This window comes from Rhinopithecus bieti, unplaced genomic scaffold, assembly GCF_001698545.2.
Source record: "Rhinopithecus bieti isolate Rb0 unplaced genomic scaffold, ASM169854v2 scaffold_69822, whole genome shotgun sequence".
NCBI lineage: Eukaryota > Metazoa > Chordata > Mammalia > Primates > Cercopithecidae > Rhinopithecus > Rhinopithecus bieti.
Window position 1 is genome coordinate 733589 of NW_016826966.1, and position 7767 is coordinate 741355.

A 7767-nucleotide genomic window follows, 5' to 3' on the forward strand; every position below is an offset into this window, starting at 1 on the left:
TTTTTTTTTTTTTTTTTTTCTGAGGCTAGATTTTGTAAAATTTTTCCATGGAATGTTAGGCTGTTAGATATAAGTGTGTGAATACACACACACACAGAAATATATATGGAGAGAAATTTCACTACAGAAATGATAGAAATCATTACTAAAGGGAAATTGTAACAAAAGAACTTAGAATGTAATTTTTAGCTGCAGAAGAAACAGTAGAGTTAGTGATTAGAACTTTTTTTTTTTGTCTGAGAATATGTTTCAATATATAAGAAAATGAAGAAAAGTAAAATAACAAGGTCAGGGGCAGCAGATGTATCCTTGTTGCTGTCGTAGGGAGAGAACGACAAGCAAGTAGCTGGCAGGAAGCCCAGAAACCGGAGGTTTAAACTCCTAGCATTATTTCATAGCATGCCTCAAATGCTGACATGAATGAGAGGCCTCCAACAGGTATGCGGAAGACTCTGACGACTCAATGACAGTGGTCGATTGTGTTTCTGTGATCACTTGTACTGTAGCAGGGTAACAAATATGAAAGGGTGACAAGAAAGGACAAAAGAAAAATCAAAAGCTTGTATTTGCTACACTGAGCTTTAGGGCAATGGTTATTTTATTATTTTTGTTTTATTATTTTTCAAGTTTTTTTCCTAAACCTCTTTGTCCCTATAGGATAGTGTTCCTTACTCCTTGTTCATGATTTCAAAACATGTGTTGCTTTCTCTACAGACATGGTCAGACACTATTTTGAAATTGATGGCATTTTCATTGCCTACTCTGTTCAACTTTTATATTTAATTTTCACTGGGATACTCACTACTTTTTTTTTTCCTGGGCATTGGCTTATGTTTGGGTAAACTATATCATCTAAACTTAACTTTACATTCACGCTTGTCTGTTCTTTGAGAGTGAATGTTAGTGACTTGATATATTATGCCTTGTGGGCAACGTATTTGCATTTTTACTGGTGCTTTCTGAATGCCTAATTCCATAAAAGAAACTTATAGCATTAACATTATAAAGGCGGCAAGGTTTTTCCTCTAGTAGTGTTTGTTACCTCTTTCCCAAAAGTAGACCTTACTTCTATTAGTACTCTAATACTTTCAGGGGCATATTATTCATACTCAAATATTCATTTAACATATATTTATTCCATATTTACTATGTGGCAAATACTAAGCTCAGCAGAAGAGTGGCAAAGATAAAAAAGACAATCCCTGTAGTTAAGAAACTCAAAACTAATAGAAAAGACTGACACAATTATAAAGACTATCAATTTCTTGCTAAATATTTTATTATTTTTGATGTTATTGTCAATGGGATTGTTTCCTTAAATTTTGGATAGTTTGTTGTTAGTACATGGAAATGCAACTGCTTTCTGCATGTTGATTTTGCATCTTACAAATTTTAGTGAATTTGTTTACTAATTCCAATAGTTTGTTTTTCGTGGAGTCTTTAGGGTTTTCTATATATATGATCATGTCATGGGCAGAGACAATTTAACTTCATTTCCAATTTTGATGCCTTTTATTTCTTTTTCTTGCCTAATTAGTCTGGCTAGGTCTTCCAGTACTCTGTTGAATAAAAGTGTCAAGACTGAACATCTTTGTCTTTTTCCTAAGTTTATGGGAAAATCTTTCAGTTTTTCACCATTGAGTATAATGTTATCACATATATTACTTATTATGCTGAGAAAAATTCCTTCTATACCTAGTTTATGCAGTTTTATAAATCATGAAAGGGTGTTGAATATTGACAATTTTTTTTCTACATCTATTAAGATGATCATATAAATTGTATCCTTCATTTTGTTAATGTAGTATATTACAATTATTGATTTATATAGGTTGAACCGTCCTCTCAACTCAGGAATAAATCCTACTTGATCATGGTGTATAATTTTTTAAAATGTGCTGTTAATTTGTTTTGCTAATATTTTGTTGAGGATTTTTGCATGTATGCTCATCAGGGATTGTATTAGTCTGTTCTCATCCTGCTAATAAAGACATAACCGAGACTAGGTAATTTATAAAGAAAGAAGTTTAATTGACTCACAGTTCCACATGGCTGGGGAGGCCTCACAATCAAGGTTGAAGGCCAATGTAGAGCAAAATTATGTCTTAAATGGCAGGAGGCAAGAGAGCTTGTGCAGGGGAACTCTCATTTATAAAAACATCGGATCTCATGAGACTTATGCACTACCATGAGAACAGTATGTGGGGAACTGTTCCCATGATTCAATTGTCTGTACCTGACCCCACCCTTGACACAAGAGGATTATTACAATTCAAGGTGAGAGGTGAGTGGTGACACAACCAAACCATATCGGGCATATTGACCTTTAATTTTTTTTTTTTCTTGTAGTGTCTTTATCTGACTTTGGTATTATGGTAATGCTGGTCTCATAAAATGAGTTTGGACTCAAATAACTCTTCAATTCTTGGAAGTAATTCAGGAAGGACTGGTATCTTTTTATGTTTGGTAGAATTCACCAGTGAAGCCATCTGATCCTGAACTTTTCTTTGTTGGCAGGTTTTGATTACTGATTCAAGCTCTTTACTCTTAGTTTCATTGATTTTTTTGCTACTGTCTTTCTAGTCTTGTCTCCACTTATTTCTGCTCCAATCTAAATTATTTTCTTCCTTCTGCTGACATTGACCATAGTTTGTTCTTCTTTTCCTAGTTTCTTGAGGTATGAAGTCAGTTTTTTTGAAATCTTTGTTTTTTCTCAGTGTATAGACATTTATCACTATAAACTTCCCTTTTAGAATTGATTTGCTGTATCTCATAACCATAAGACATTTATGAAAGAACTGAAGAAGAATACAAACAAATGGGAAGATGTTCCATGTTCATAGACTGAAAGAGTTAATATTGTTAAAATGTGCATACTACCCAAAGCAGTCTGTAAATTCCACGACCCAAAATGATCTACAGATTTATGCAGTTTCTTTCAAAATTTTAATGTTGTTTTTCACATAGAAAATCTTCTAAAATTTGTTTAGAACCAGAAAATTTGTTTAATCTAAATAGTTAAAACAATCTTGGAAAAAAAGAAGAAAGCTGGAGGCATCACACTCCTTAATTTCAAAATGCATGACAAAGTTGTAGTTATCAAAACACTATAGTACTCTCATAAAAACAGACACGTATGAATATGTGTCTGACAGTGAAGCAGAATAGAGAGCCTAGAAATGGATCCATATATATTTGGTCAGCTAACCTTTGACAAGGGCACCAAGACTACATAATGGAGAAAAGATAATCTCTTCAATAAATGGTGTAAGGAAAACTGAAAATCAAAAAATCATTTTCATTTTCAAAATGAAATCAGACCCTTATTTTACAACATGCATAAAAATTAACTTTAAATGAATTAAATACTTACATCTTTAAGTCTTAAAAATCTAAAACCGTAATACTCCTAGAAGAAAACAGACAAAGAATCTCCTTGACTTTGTTCTTGGCAATGTCTTTTTGATATGATGTCGAAAGCACAGGCAACTAAAACCAAATTAAAGAAGTGGTATCATCAAACTAAAAAGCTTCCATATAGCAAAGGAAACAATCAAGAAAGTGAAGAAACCACACATGAAATGAAATAATATATTTGCAAACCGCATATCTGATTAGAGATTAACATCCAAAATGTAAAAGGAACTCACACAACTCAATAACAGACAAAATATAACAAAAAAAAAGTAAAATGATCAAAACACCTGAGTAAATATTTTCCAAAAGATGGACAAGAGGTATGTGAAAAGATGCTCAACATCACTAAACATTAGGGTAATACAAATCAAAACCACAATGAGATATGTTCTCTTACCTAGTAGGATTACAGTTATCAAAAAAGAGATAAGTCTTGGGGAGGGTGTGGAGAAAGGGGTACTCTTAGGCACTATTAGGAGGAATGGAAATTAGTACAGTCATTATGAAAAAACAGTGTGGAGGGTCCTCAAAAAGTTAAAAATAGAACTACCATACAGTCCAGCAATTTCCCTTCTGGGTATATACTCAAAGGAAATGAAATAGAGATATCTTGAAGATATACGTTTGTAGCCCCATGTTCATTGTGACATTATTTACAATAGTCAAGATAGGGAAACAGCCTAAATGTCCATCAACAAATGAATGGATACAGGAAAATCTTAAATTGAAAAACATATTCCAATATATAAAAATGGATCTTCACTGGGTGTGGTAGCTCACACCTGTAATCCCAGCACTTAAGGGTTGGCAAGGTAGGCAGATAGCTTGAGGCCAGAAATTTGAGACCAGCCTGGGCAACACAGTGAAACCACATCTCTACAAAAATGTAAAAATTAGCCAAGCATAGTGACGGGTTCCTGTATGTAGTCCCAGCTACTTAGGAGGCTGAGGTGGGAGGATTGCTTGAACTTGGGGAGTCAAGGCTGCAGTGACCCATGATTGCGCCACTGCACTCCAGTCTGGGCGACAAAGCGAGACAGTGTCTCAGACAAAAAATGAAATAAAATGAGATTGAGAGAGAGAGAGAGAGGGAGAAAGAGAAAAAAGGAAAAAAAAAATCTTCAAGTTATATATTCAGCAGTTCATCTATTCAAAGTCATGGCTTAATAGCTCATGTACATAAATTCCTTTCTGTCCTTTCTGTCTCTGAATTTCTTCACCACCTGTAAAACTCTTTATATTTACTCTCAGATATGGTAACCTTCAGAAATGAAGTCTTGGAAGTTCAGTATTTAAACAAGGAATTGTGAATTAATTTTTTTTCCTCCTCACGTCTTAATCAAGACTATACCTATATATACAGAGACAGATACCTTGCATGAAAATATCACATATGTCTATGAATTTGCATTTATTATATTAAGGGAGCATTAAAAAATTGCCTTAATAAATTTCCTTCTTTTCAAAGATGCCACTAAATAGGCCACCAGAGAGTATCAAGTGAAAGAAATGAAGCGTTCCCATGGGTTTCTCAGAGTCATCGGGCTTTTATTCACTTAAGGCTGATGTCATATCTGTTCTAAGGAATCTCTTATGAGCATACACCATGAAGCTAACAGCAATATGGTCTTGAGCAAGAACGTTTGGTTCTAGAGACTTCAGGTTCTTTCTTAATAAAATGAAATGTAAGTAAGTATATATAAAATAATGTACTAATCTGTCCAAAATATCAAGGAGTCTATTCAGGAGACACCTGTGATTGATTTCTTTTTAAATCTGCAAAGAAAATATTTTAAATGTTTAATTTAATATTTTATTTTAAAGTGTATATACGCACGTTTCTTATCATTTTAACTCACCCACATAAGCTTTTAAAATGCATTATTAAATCATAAACTTTTTTTAAAGAGCTATATAATTAAAATTTGTTATAATATTTCACTTCCTGGATTGTAAATATTAGTTTAACCCCTGCACTTGGGAACATGTCTACTCACACTAGTTTTTTTCCCCATTTTTAAAAAAAGTCACAGAACTTTAGAAACGCTGAATTAAAATCAAAGGGAAAAAAATGAAATCCTCCTTTGATCTGACCTTAGAATAATCCCAAAGATTTGTCTTAATATATGCCAGAACACAATTATTATATTTTATATACAAAAATGAATCAGGAAAGCCAGGTGCAGTGTCATGCATCTAAAGTGTCAACTGAGGGAGCCTGAGGCAGGAGGATTGCTTGAGCCCAGGGGTTCAAGGCTATGACTGCCACTCTGAATACCAACTACACTCCAGTCTTGGCAACGTAGCAAGGCCTCATCTCTAAAACAAACAGGGCCAAAAAACTAATGAGGAAAACATTCACTTACAAGGCCTTTAATAATAGATAAGCCTTGAAAATGTTGAAAAATTAAATTTTACTTTTGAACCAGAATGCTCTTGGAAAAAACGTTTATATTATTTTATTTTTTCACATAAAATAATAATTGTAGATATTTTCTTGGTCTTGCCTGTTCATTTTGGAAAAAAAAAATTAAGTTCAATCTCATAAATTTCCTCTTGGACTTAACATAATTATCACCGAGCTATTTTGATGGATGGCAGTTTGAAAAGATTAAATGATTCATCTAACATGACACAGAAGTCTGTATGAAGTAGAATACAATCATATCACTGCAGTAATCATTAAGAAATTTCTCTATCTTTTATTTTAAAATGGATTTTAGCTTGCTAGCACAATCAAACCACTTGTTATAAGCCATTTGTTGAACACGTGCTGTTTACTTGATACTTGAATCCATCTCCCTGACTTTTCTAATAGAATCTAAACTTTTAATTCTCCTTCTTTAGTCAATTTAAATACACTAGCCTTCATTATAATGTTTCTGAGTATATACACGATAGACTTTCATTGGTGACCAAGTAGTATCTATGTATTTTAAAAAGCCTTTGCCTAAGACATAGTGGCAAGCTCCTTCTCCAATTACTTTTGCTTCTGCCCATCTTACTAAGTTGTAATAAAGCACCCAGGTTTGCGTGTTTAACTATCCTGGACTTTAGCCCTGTTCACTCTGTCATCAGCCCATGCCTTACTGCTTAACAAATACTAAGTGCCAAATAATTGTTTGTTCAAAATTTAAAATGTGGAGAAAACAAATTAAAAACAGTAAAGCATTTCCCTAAGTATATTTCTAAGAGATAACCAAATTTAACATTATGTTTAATTTAACAAAAATATATAGTTTCAAATAGCTAGAAGGAGGGAATGAATGTTCCCAACACAAAGAGTTGATAAATGTTTCAGATGACGGATATGCTATTTACCCTGATCTCATCACTATACATTATATGCTTTGCAACATCACTACCCCATGAATGTGCACAATTATAATATGTCCATTAAAATAATCAAAGAAAAGAAAAAATGGCTTAAAGACAGAAAATGTTGTGAACAAATTTAAGGTTTTTGGTCTAATTCATAGATATGTATATATATGTATACATCTTGTTATCAATCTATAATGTTTTGCTATCTTTATATATTATGGTTACAGAAATAATTAAAATACCACTAGGATCCATATAGAGTGTTTATATTTTCTTTCAATTACCAATTCATCATAAACAATTGTTTATTAACATAAATTTTAAGGCTGCACAGAATTCAGTAAAATGTAGTTTATTTAAACAAGTTAATATTGTTTAAAATTGTTTTTTAAACATTTTATCTTGTAAACAAAACTATGAAAATGTGAATAAATTGTTTTTTTCAAGTATATTGGCACATAGTTGGTAACTAATACTTTTGCTGAATTCATTCATGAATGATTAAAAGTAGTAATTATTTTCTTCTTCAGAAGGACTTAATGAACTATTATATTAGAACTATTAAACGTGTCTGAAAAGTTTTTGATAACAATAAAATTTTCTTAATAAAGTATTTGTTATATCTCATCGGAATCAGGAAGATTACAAAATAAAGTATTTGATTGTAATTTCTTTGAAAATATGTTCACATTTTATCAAATGTAAAAGGTTGAGGAAAAACAAACTATATGTATTTTTCATATAGTTTAATTTCTAGGTAATCCCTAGCTTAGTTCTAATGACATAGCAAAAGAGAGTTAAAGGGTACATGGCACCTTTTCTGTGTGCTGCTATAAAAATAATTGATTTTTGTTTTCACTCTACTGGGTCAGTTATTAGCTAGTGTAAAGTTTTTCTCATCACCAATAATACTAACCTCAAAATTTGAGAATAGAGTCCTTTCTTGACAAATGTAAACTCTTGGATTAGTGTTTCAAGCACTTGTACAATTATTCATATAATTTCCCTTTTTTTTTTTTTTTTTTT